This window comes from Anoplopoma fimbria, chromosome 10 (assembly GCF_027596085.1).
Source record: "Anoplopoma fimbria isolate UVic2021 breed Golden Eagle Sablefish chromosome 10, Afim_UVic_2022, whole genome shotgun sequence".
Taxonomy (NCBI): domain Eukaryota; kingdom Metazoa; phylum Chordata; class Actinopteri; order Perciformes; family Anoplopomatidae; genus Anoplopoma; species Anoplopoma fimbria.
In genome coordinates, this window is record NC_072458.1 from 15396005 (window position 1) to 15409039 (window position 13035).

Here is a 13035-nt window from a genome sequence, read left to right on the forward strand (position 1 = left end):
CTATCTGTCCTTCACATCTGTCCGTCTGTCCTTCACATCTGTCTGTCTGTCTGTCCTTCACATCTGTCTATCTGTCCTTCACATCTGTCTGTATGTCCTTCACATCTGTCTGTCTGTCCTTCACATCTGTCTATCTGTCCTTCACATTTCTCAAGAAGCGTTGATCTTATCTACTTCACACTTGACCCCATGGAGGGCCTTGTCAAATTTGGCACAATTTGGACATGCTACACATTAAATGTTAATACATTTTGAATAAACATGCAAACAGCTCTCTGTGTAGCAGTGGGGCGGGGCTTCAGGGCTCTGAAGTCCAGCATGTGGTCTGCAGCGATAGTAAAACTATGTATACACAGTCAAAGTCCTGCATTCAAATTATTACTTTTAGTGCAGAGTGATGAGAGGCAATATCAGCACAATTTACTCAAATTTGCTCAATGTCTGTTCAAGGTGGAGCTTTCCTAACCCTAGTTAAATAAATAATAATGCATTGTGTTTTTTGTTTTTTTATTGTTGTTGTTGTTATATATATTTTGTGAGTTAAATCTGAATCTGCAATATAACCAGTAACATTTCTCTGTCAGGTAAATGTAGTGCTACAATGTGATCCTCTGAAAAAGAAGGACACAGTAAGTAGTATACAGCTGAGTTGCTTTGGGGCTTTTTGTAAGTTATTTAGGGGAACAATGAGTTAGAAAAGTAACATAACTCAATACTTTTCATATTTAAACATTATGATATAATGATATATATAGCTGTTTGGTTGCATACCATGCCTAATGGGAAAGTCTGTTCTTGTTGTTTTTTCTTGAACCAGAGTGTGTTTTACTTGTTTTTTCTGGCCATGAGTAGCTGTGACTCGTGCGTGTGACTTAACTATGTGATGGCAGGTGTGTTGCTCAGGACATTAGAAAGCTCAGTGTTGAGTGTGAACTTGTTTGTATGAGTGATTCCAGAAAGCTGCAGGCAGCAGCACCACAGGCCACACATCCGACCGTTCTGATGCGGCAGGCATGTTTTCAACAGGCAGTGAACTAGTATCTGCAAAGATGCAAAACTCTGAGCTCTTTACACACTCTATCCCCCTGCTACCACCTCTCCTTGGTCATAAAATATTGGCAGTGACCATACTACAGATAGAAATTATGTTTCTTCAAAATGCATAAGGTAACAAGAATTCTCTGGGGGAAAGGTTTGCATGAGCCCCTTTTGGGCCCTCCACATTTTTTCAACAATATTGTTAATTAATCAATGACAATAAAGTCCTTGCCCCACTGACAACCTGTAGGTCTGGGACCCCGGAGCAGTGGCTCACTTTGCTCAGTTCACAATCCAGGATTGGATATATTAATCCATATGTTTAGTATAAAGGTATATTTTATATTTTCAGGTGATTATACACTAATGAAAACAGTTATGAGTATTATATTCCATTTCTGCTCATACATCCCCCTTTATGTTACACGCTGGTCCTTTAAAACAAAAAACTAAACTAACAGGCCCAATTTTGTTAAGTAGAACACTGGATCAAACAGAGAGCTGCTGTGACGGTTCATCTTCTTTCCCTCTCTCCCTCATGCCTTTCTTTGTTTTGCCTCTTCCGCTGTCCTCTCCTCACTATCTCTATTTCTTCCTTCTTCCCTCTCTAACCGAGATTTAAATTTCTATATTTGCCCCAGCACCAAAGCCCTGCAGGGGAGCTTCAAAACAATATCACATGCGACACGTTTCTATTATTTACGCTGCTGCTGTGTTCTAGCTTCTCTTCAGTGCAGCTGCATGAAGCTACGTTCAACCCTATGTACTATAACATGCTCAGTATGCATGCATGCAGCTCAAATCCATGACAGACCAGCTGAATGTGAGTCAAAACCAGGTCGAAAGAAGACCAAGTTAAGACTGGTACCAGTGCAAACTAGGGGGGCCTCGGGGCAAAACTAGCTTCGGGCCCTTTTTGATCCCCTTCCACAACAATCATTATCTATTTGCATGATGTATGTCCCCTGGAATATACTGTACATTATGTGAGCACAGTATAAACTTCAATAATTAAAATATTATAACACCCAGGGCCCCTCTACAAGACACAGCAGGAAAATACCTTTTAATGTAGGACATCTTAAATGCACTTATCACTATTGATCTCAGGTGATATTGTAAAAAGGTGGTGCATAATCATGCTTTGCTATTAATGAAATGACCACAAACACAGTCACCCAAGGGGTCCTTGAGGGTCTGGGACCCTACAGCAGTTGCCTGCTTTGGCTGGCTGTTTTTTATCGCAATGCTGCATAGACATCAAAAATGTACACTTCTTTCTTACGAAATGTAAAACTTTCCTCAGCAGAGATTTGTTTGTCTTAGAAATATAGATGTTTTTCTGCAGATGCTTGGCAGTTTCCAAGATCAAGCTCCCCATGTTCCAAGTGTCAAACTTCATCTGCTAATGAAGACTTTCATATCGTTGAAGGTGACAGAAAAAGTGATAAGCCACAAATAGACCTTAAATATATATTTTTTTGATGACCTTTATTTATGTTTTCCAAGTGGCCTCTTGTTATTGTGTGAGAAGCCAAAAATCAGAACTAGCATTGTTGTTACTGAATAGCACCACAAAACCACTTTAAAGATGACAGATCAGAAACCACACATGAAGAAACACTCATTCTAAATTATTTTAGAGCAAGTAAAAGCCCTATATGTATTGAATTACTTTAATTTACAGCAGTCAAGCATGTTATAAAGCCTTCATATAGGTTATTGGAGTTCACTGATAAACATTGTCATCCCCCACTTCAGAAGAAGCTCATATCATATTGGAAGGCAATGACACAACCGATTTTGTTGTTTATGAGGACTTGATGGTATGGTCTTGTGAGATTTACCCATTTGAACAGCAGCAATGTCTGTTCACTTGCAACTCATATGTCACTACCAGGAAATTATTATGTCTGTCTTCCCTTTTCCACTCATTAAACATTAAATTACACTGATTCGTTTTTTACCCTAATTTAACAGATCAGCTGATTTGATATTTGTTAAATTTGGTGAAATTAAAATGCAAACGAGGCTGGCTGTCTTATTTTGTATTTCCTGCACAGAAGAACCATCTCTCACTACTGTCTGTCAAAACTGAGTCCCGTCAGGGTTGACTGCATGAAACCACATAGGCATGCAGTTTTTAGCAGAGCTCCAGAGACAGATGTCAGCCATTGGACCCAAAAAAAAGAAGGTGCCGGGAGAACAGAGCGCACAGCTATAGCACAATTACAGCCTACTGGTCAGAGTTTTCACTGGTCAGTAGCTGGGTTTTTATTGATCAGTAGCTGGGTTTTCACTGATCAGTAGCTGGGTTTTCATTGATCAGTAGCTGGGTTTTCATTGATCGGTAGCTGGATTCATTACTGGCCGGGTTTTCCCTGGATAGAAGTTGTATTTTGGGAGCATAAGCAGTCATTGACGGTGGCATGCAGTAGCACTGTATCCATTCATGAAAGATATAATTGCCAAGATGTTGTCAGCAAGCACACCTCTGTTGGTCTAGTGGCTTTGAATAACATATGTATTCCGCGTTGTGACCGCGGTTAACTTGATCCGAGGCAATCAGACTCGCTCCTCTGGTTAATGGTGGGACATCAGGTCGCATTACATCCCCATCAGGGGGTAATACACCTCACACACGTATCTATACCGTTCACAGACATCAACGGCTCAGTCCTTTCCATGTTGTCTCCATGGGCCAGCCTTCTGTTTGTTGAGGGTGTGATGGCAGAGAAGACCGGGATAGGATATCACAGCTTATTAGCTGCCACTGGTTTATAACACAGCTTTAAGATAAATGGTGTACTAACAGAGAGGATGGATGGGTCACTGAGACTGGGTTATTCTCCTGAGGTTCATTTTTAGGTCGCAGTAGATTTCAAACCAAGCCATGACCAGTAAAGGTTCGGCTGGTCAGAGCACACAAAAGAAGGGTGGCTGCAGGGTTTGATTCACAATGACTCCTAGTTGTAACTCCCGCTTGGTGATGATTTCTAACAAACACAACTGGCCATGTTTGCCTGTGGGAAGCCTGTGGGGGATCTCATCCTACTGGTTAGGGGACTCGATCTGGGGGATTGTGTAAACCTACGGTCTACACTGACACTTGACAATTGATGATAAACTAAAAGAAGTGGCTGGTGACGTGTCACAGAGATAGCACATGTCTGTCTACTTCCTCTCCAGACCGGACAGCCCTATTAGCATTAACAAGGACTGCAGCAGAGGGAGCTGGGCATTACTATTTATTTATGGTTGTTGATAAGGGGGTTTGCACATCATTAAGACAGATTCAACGCTGGGTCGACCCTTGACTTTGGTTTGAAGGTCAAGTTATGATTACAATTGTAAGTTGTTAGGTTTACACTGATTAAGGTCTGTGTTACATTTTTACATTTTACTTGATGGACAATATACAACGCAAGAACTTAGAAATGTTAATCATTAGAGATTTGTAAAGACATTTTCATTGCTGAAGTAACTATGGACTACAGATGAAAAATAGCCTCTTGGCTAACTCTGGCACATTTACAGAAATGTTAATTAATGTGCACTGTCCCTACCAAATAAACCAATACATTTTTTTTTTAAACTATCCCTTTATCTGTCTGTGTATTAGGCCAATGTGGGAAATGTTGCAAATCAATGAGCAGATCTGCTTCATTGTAAAAAGTGTACATTCATGTGCACCGTTAGACTTGAACACATGGTTTGAAATGTTAATATGCAGTAGGTGTTACAGTAATCATGACCACGACCTGAGCCTATATTCCGTTGCTTATCTCTCCTGTTCAAGTGGGACCTGCTGTATAAAAACTATGCCAATGATATGCCATTAAACTAAACAAGTCTTGTTACCAGGGGAGGTGAATGAATGTGAGACCTTAATCTCTGGATTGTGATGGCTTCACACGGCAACATCTTGAAGACAGGATTCTTATCCTCCCAATGGACCCTCACGCCTAACGTATGCTGGCTGGGGCTGACATCTGTTAATGACAATAATGAAAGTGGCTGGGCTTGTCACAGCTAAGGGTCTTAAACAAAGGTAGTCAGACAGTTGTGTGGGTGAATGGAGGAGAATGGATTTTAAGTGCCTGCTTGTGCGATGGTCCTGATAGGACTGCAGGAGCTGCAGGCTGCATCTGATATTCATAGCTTTCTGTCCCTGGCTCTGCAGTAAGCCTTTAGGGTTGTTCTAAAATAAAGCACAGGCTCAAAGTGACAACGAGATGAGAGGGAAACATCCAGAGCATGGAGTTTCAATCTAAGTCAAATAACACAGCTCCCCTTATTACCAATCTCACTTAATGTTCAGCATTTAAATGTTCACCTGTGGTGACTGTAGAGCCGTTAATTCTTATTATATAGTAAAATTGAGAAAATAGAATTATCATGCCATATTAAAGTAGTCCAAATAGAACCAAGAACAAGGACTATAGCCTAAAAGTGACCAGTTGTGTCCTCTTTTGAGGTCAGTGCGTCTCTCATTTGGCAGCCAATAGTGCCCAGCATGCCTCATTGACATTTCACACCATCTGCATCATATTACTCTAGGACATAAGACAGAAAATCTGGTCTTCCACTGGCATTCTGCTGCTGAATGGCACTGCAGATTTCTTAGAAGGCGGGACTTCAGCAGAGGCTGTAAGGCCTCAATTGATTCTATAGGGTGCTGTGATTGGTTGCCCTGGTTGTCAGGTCACACTGGGCAGCATGTTTGGCTGCACACGTTGCTAGATCACTGCCGGGCAACACAATTGGCTAAAGAGGCTGCCGGATCACTGCAGGCAAAGATATGAGCTGGTGGAGAGTGGGAGCTAAAAATGACCACTAAACTCAGAGAAACACTACAGCTACAGATTTCTCTCCAGCAACAAATCATGTTGGCAATTAAAGACACATTGAATTCCTAAAGGATTTATATTCCAACAGCCATTCACAGTAGATTTAAAGGAATGCATAAAACTCAGATATATAAAATGTATAATGAGATTGAAATTGCAAACAATTAACAATTTGAAAAGAAATATGGTAAATTAACTTGTATAGTACTTTTCTAGTCTTCTGACCACTGAAAGAGCTTTAACACTACATGTCATCATTCACCCATACAAATCCATTCATACACTGATGGCAGGGGCTACCATGCAAAGTGCCACCTGCCCATCAGGATTATCTAATCATTTATACCCATTCATACACTGCTGGCACAGCCTGCGGGAGCAATTTGAGGTTAACTGTCTTGCCCAAGGACACATCGCCATGGACTAGAACCACAGATCTTCTGTTTGAGAGGCGACCCGCCTACCTTCTGAGCCACAGTCGCCTGCGCAATGTCATTGTTGCCATAATGACCACCCTCTGTATATACTGTTTTTCAAATTTTTATTATGGGACAGCCTCACCATGCATGACCTCTGCTACTTTAATTTCAATAGGTGAAAGTATCTAATCCCTATAAATCCAGATTAATCTCACATAGTCTCATTCATTTTAAATGTGTAGTTCTTTGTACAAATATTCATCTTCTCAAACGTTTGTGTGATCCATGTGTATCCCTTTTCCCTGCGGTTTACATGATATTTCATTTACATTATAAGTAATAGCCATAATAAGGTATTTTTCAACTATTCATTTTTTAAAATGTTACCTTTATTTTTGAAAATACATCTAATGTCTGCCTTTAAGTACAGTGCTCAGGACATGGTTAGCTTATCTTAGCATAAAGACGTGGAAGAAATGGGGAGCAGCTAACCTAGCTCTGTCATCAGTTGTACCTGACTGATTAACATGTTGTATAGAGAGCCAAAGTGACCCAACTCAGTGAGCACAGGTTTTAGTCTCTGTACAGCACAATAGTATCAAGCCTATGAGACTTAAGGAAGCTGTAAACATCACAGTCAGAATTTGTATTCATAAAACATTGGGGATGTAATGGTACACAGAAGTGACGGTTCGGTCCATACCTGGGTTTTAGGAGTAATGGTTTGGCGTTAGTCTCCAACGTCCAAGTGGGTCTATGACCCAACACAGTGGCCACAAATCAACTGTCCAGACATCTAAACACATTTGATATAATCATCAGGTATTGTTAAGATAGATGTTGCCTGTTAATGGTCTGTAACTCTGTTATGTTGTTCATTCTGTACACATGACATCTATTGCATTCTGTCCATCCTGGGAGAAGGATCCCTCCTCTGTCGCTTTCCCATAGGTTTGTTCCTTTTTTCTCCCTGTTAAAGGGTTTTTTTAGGGTAGTTTTTCCTGTGTTAATGTGAGGGTCTAAGGACAGAGGATGTTGTATGTGTACAGATTGTAAAGCCCTCTGAGGAAAATTTGTAATTTGTGATTTTGGCTATACAAAATAAATTGAATTGAATTGAATTAATAACCATTCATTAATAGCCAACTGTTTAATCTTTAGGCTGAGATTTAGTTGGAAATGACAGTCAAATGGTGCTACACTGTATGACTGTACTTCAGCAGCATCCCACTCAAGCTAACATTAGCTATCCATCAGTAGTAAATGTCAATCAGCAATTTACAACAAAGACAGTGAATATTCATGATTATGCCTCAAATCTCAGTGTGAAAGCCTTAGTCATTAATATAGTTTCTTATCTTTACAGCCTTTTCCAGTTACTCTTATGTGACAGCGTGATTCTTTCCTCTTAAAGGGGACACGATGCCGGTTGTCTAAAGGGGTTGCTTTTTCCATGTGATTGGCACATCTGGCTTGCCAATCACCTTGTTGTGCTAACATCAGCACACATGGCAAGCAAAAAGACTTGTTCCACATGAAACCTGTCCCCACTTCCCTCATCATTCCTTTGCTGAACGCAGCCCTCTCATTTAATCTATACAGTGATCCTTTAATCACTCCACCATGGAGGGCTGTCTACAGAAACTTTTGCTCAATTTGACACCAAATTGCATTTGTTCACATATTTCAAAACACAAATTACATCATCAGCCATCTCCAGCTCTCCCAGTGGTGAGCGGAATGCATTCACTGCACTGGGAGGCAAAAACAAAGCCGGAAACATCGCACAATGTAGGTCCATGATGTAATCAGTCAGCTGCTTCCCCTGATACAGATTATAGCTGTGTTCTTGTTGCAGTTTTTACAATAATCCCCCCGCTGTTCAACTGGAGTGTGAAATATGACAGGTGATAAAATGTTTTTGATTGTGTGTTTCAATTTTGATAAAAGACTAAAGGGACATTCATGTGTGTAGAATTTCCTGCACTCAAAGTGTACGTGGTTTGTTTACAGACGCTGCTTTCTAACACACCTGCTGTTTAAACCGTCTGTCCCTCTAAATCCTGATCAGCTCCTCCACACCCTCTGATGCCTCATGTTCCCTCTTTGTCTCCTATCCTCTCCTTCCTCTCATGTCCTCAAACACACATCAGCCAACACCTCCCCACAGTCAAGTTTATGACATTTCCCCCAAAGATTTGATTCAAGTTAGATTTAATATTTTTTTCAAAACCAAGAATTTCCAATTCTCAAATAAAATAACATTGATGATGGAGCGTGCTGCACTCAACTGAACGTGGTTTGTTTACATGAAGTAACTTAATGCTTGTAGCAGCCAAACAAGACAGTTGTTAAATTATTCCTCATTCAGAACCAACATTTCATATTCAAAAAAAACGTTGTGTGAAGAGAGCAACAAAGACAAAGGTTCACCGAATTTAAAATAAAAGTTTTATCAACTATCCAGGATGGGTGTCTAAAATGCCTAAAATAATGTGAGAGAGAGTGAACTCAAACAGTGACTTTATGGACGGATTTCTTAACAATGAGCTGAAACTCACTTTAAAGATCTGTTGATGGGAGCTGCATATGCAGGTGATAACCTGTAGTTTCTCCTATGAGCAACTATTCCAAGTCACAACACATTTTCAAATATTGATTTGTCTCTTAGAAATTAATGTTGACGTGCTCTTGCAAAAATAAATTTAGTAAATGAACTAATCTAACATCTTAAACAAATAAGACAATCGCATACTTTCCCCCACTATTCCAAGTTTCTTTGTCTCTTAATGTTGACGTGCTCTTGCTTAGTAAATGAACTAATCTAACATCTTAAACAAATAAGTCGCATACTTTCCCCCACTTTCAGATTATGATAATAAACCTTACACACGTATCAACTTGTATGTATACAAAAATTGAATTTTAGTTACACATACTTAATACACAGGATTTAACAACGACAATACAGAGACAGAAATGTGCATCTGCCATGTGACTTACTAGCGTGTAAAAATATCGTTAATATTTACTGTTTTTTCTACCTGTTGTTCAAGACCCTCCGGTCCTTAACAAAAATATATGTCTTATCACCGAAGGTTGATGGATGGCACTGTGGTCCCACGGTGTGTCGGGTCTTTAAAGGGCATGAAACATATTTAGCTCTGTTTTCCTCTCACAGATTCAGGAAAAAAATCTACTTTCCTGAAATCACACATGGAATAACTTGAGTGGGGTTATTGAATACTCTAAAGACTTATACAGTGTTATTCCGGTATTGGAATGTCTCTGCGTCACCTACCGCCGGTAGGGGGATGATTCTCAAGTGTTAAATACACAATGCTGCTCCACCCTCGCTACAACTTTAAGGATTGGTGTTGAAGGGATACAACAGCAATTTATCATTTCAACTCCTTAAAATCGGGGAACTTGCATGAGATAGATTTAAAACAGATAATGGTCAGAATTTAAACAACAGAGGTTGAGCTGCCTGCCTTTGTTCTCTCTGTGAATGGCAGAATCTAGGACTTCAAATTGTGGTTAACACATACAACCTCAGAGTAAAAGCTCAAATGGAAGTTGACATATTGATAGCAGAAAATGTTAGAAAGGGAAAGTGTTTTATTGTAGAAATGTTGTGAGCACAATTGAACAAAATGTACTGTAGGTTTGAATTAGTGTAATCTTGCCCTTATTTTCACACTCTTTAAGTGCCCATGAAACCCTGCATTAAGTTCATGTCACCCTTTTCTCAGGCTTTCACCCCAAACACTCCAGAGAGAAGAACCTCTTACTTGTTTTCACCCCCAACTGCTTTGGCACTGTGACTAGTTGAATGTAATAATAGTCAGCAGTTCATCCATGCGGGTCTGCTGTGGGGGCAGCAGTAGCTGACCACTCTCTGACTGCTCTCTATGATGGCCACCCTCTGACTGCTCTTTATGAGGACCACCATCTGACTGCTTTTTATGATGGCCACCCTCTGACTGCTCTTTATGATGGCCACCCTCTGACTGCTCTCTATGATGGCCACCATCTCTGCAGACTCAGCCTTCTGCAGTTGGTCTCCAGTTAATTCGGAGCTGTCTGCACAGGGAATGCGTCATCCTCTCCTTCTTCCTAATATACCACTTTCTCCTAATCAACATCTCAAGTTCTCACTTACACATTTTTACCTTTCCCCTACAATGAGTTTAGCCTTATTTCTTTAACACTTGTTTGTTGCTCATTCTGCTCTACTTCACTCCTCCACTTTGCCTATCCATCAGCTGTCTCGTTTGCCCACTCACCCATTTCCATCTCCATTCCCTCCATTCCAGCTCGTCTCTCTCCTCTTTTGTGCTCATTCCCATTGAATGTAATAACGTTAATGTGATCCGCAGTGTGTCCATAAAACACACTCTAATCTCCCTGGCTGTCTGTGGGCATGCGGCTGAACCTGTTTGGCTATTTCTTCTCTATTTCTCATGGTTAAAGTGACTGTGTTATCACTGAACAGCTTATTTCTTTGCTGTAGCTGAAGCTGTATGCCTCGGTTTGAATGCCACTGTTGCTATGGTGAGCAATGTGCTTATCTTATATTGCCCTTATTATTAGCTGGAGGAATCTATTTACATTTCAGCACCTGGCTTCATTTTTGATGATGTGTAAACATTAAGGAACATTAACTGCAAACTCGATCATTTTATACACTAAGAGTGTGATTAGTGATGTATGTAGCATGCACATGCTATAGGAGCACGTTCATTGAAAGCTGAACTGAGTGTATCTGCCCAGAGCTCGCAGGATTCCCTTTTTTGCACTCAGAGGAGGATGCTTGTCCTCTTGAGGATACAGTTTTGTGCACTCTTGTCACCTGCATGAGTCTGGTTTGTATGTGCACAGCCCTGACCTGTTCGTCAACGAGAACAAATGTACATGAACTAGTCCTTTTTTTGGGACTGTGAACTTAGTTATAAATTCAAAACTGTTAACGTGAACTAGTTCATTTTAACACTGGATGTGATCATATTTAACACAAAGCTAAATTTACACACCGTCTGGTGTTGAGCTCACTGACGGCTGTTTCTGCTGGCTGGAGAAACAGCCAACCAATGAAAGCATAGTAGGGGGGATTTAGAATGGGGAATTATTATCCTACAGTAAAAAGTTACCTAACTACATCAATGAAAAATACTGAGTGGTCAACAAGAAAGGAAACAAGCTTTGGTGAGACGGATGCAGCTGTACAGGTTTTTTGTCAACTTACAAAAATCACTCTTGGCCTGGCAGAAGGATTATTGGGGAAGGGGGGGCAATCATTTAAAGTTTCTGTGGCCGAGGGTTACGTTACGATAGATGTGGTCATATTTATTTTCTGTCTTGAAGAACTTCCATTTGGTGATCAAGTGGTCAGTTCTGGATTTCTCGGTTCTGGGCTACAGCAGAGACATTGCTGCCGGCTTACACTAAAAACAGGCAAACTCCCAGTTCAGAACAGTACAGAAAATGTCTTTGCCTGTTGTATTCATTACAATTACTGTTTGTGACAAATAAATGGAGCTTGCACGAGTAGTGATAAAGCCAAATTTGTCCATAAGTGACAAGTTGCTTTGTGTTTAATCTGAAAGCACCTTAACAACACTGCAATATAAAGGAAGCAGTCTGTTTCTAAATATGCATGTGCACTACAATGAATGGCTCTTCATTTGGAGCTGCTACCACACAGCACTCCTTCTTGATCCCATTTAACACCAGCATGTGTTACTTCTTCCTCAGGGCAAAGTCAACCTGCATTCTGTACATACCTGACGGAAGCCATGCAGGCCCTGGACATTAGAATGCACCTCAGATCACAGCTCTCCTGCCCTCAGGAGAGGCACTTAACCTGTGCTGACCCCTCTCAAGCCTCAGCTAGAGGAGGAGATAGGCATCTGACAGGCCGATAAATCATAGCATTAATGACAGCATCAGTGTGGGACAACAGGCGCACACAAAGCTGTATTAGACATGCATTTGACAAGCTGCTAAGGTCATACAGAACATTGGAACCCTGTCCTCCTCATGCTTATGAAACAGGGATTTAGCACCACTTTTAAAGAGAGGATACGAGAACTCTACTCTGTGTAGTAAATGTTTAAAATTACTTTATTATATTTAACTAAGCTCCAATATTGTAGTAAAAGTGAGATTCCCATGTCTTTTTGACTATAAAGCAGGTCTAGGTGCCATATCAATACTATGAAAGTATCAAATTCCAAAAGAATGGCATTATGGGCGACTGTGGCTCAGTGGTAGGTAGAGCAGGGTCGTCCTTCAGTCAGAGGATCTGCAGTTATATCCCCGGCTCCGCTAGTCTATGTTGATGTTTCCTTGGGCAAGAGACTTAACCCAAAATTGCTCCCGCAGGCTAATCCGGCAGTGTATGAATGGGTGTGAATGGGTGAATGTTGACATGTAGTGTAAAAGCGCTCTGAGTGGTTGGAAGACTACAAAAGCGCTAATCAAGTACAGTCCATTTACCAGTTACCACAATTGATTTTATTTGCTGAAATTACAAGTGTCACTGTATCTTGCTAATTTACTAAAAGGAACTCCATAAATTGCAATGCTGCAAAAGTTTTTAAATATGCATTTGATAAATACATACAGTACATGATGTCATAGTAACTCAGTGTTTATGTGAGCAAAAGTATAAATTACCGAGGTATTTTTGTGCTACAACAGGCCCTGAGCAAAAAGTATAATCC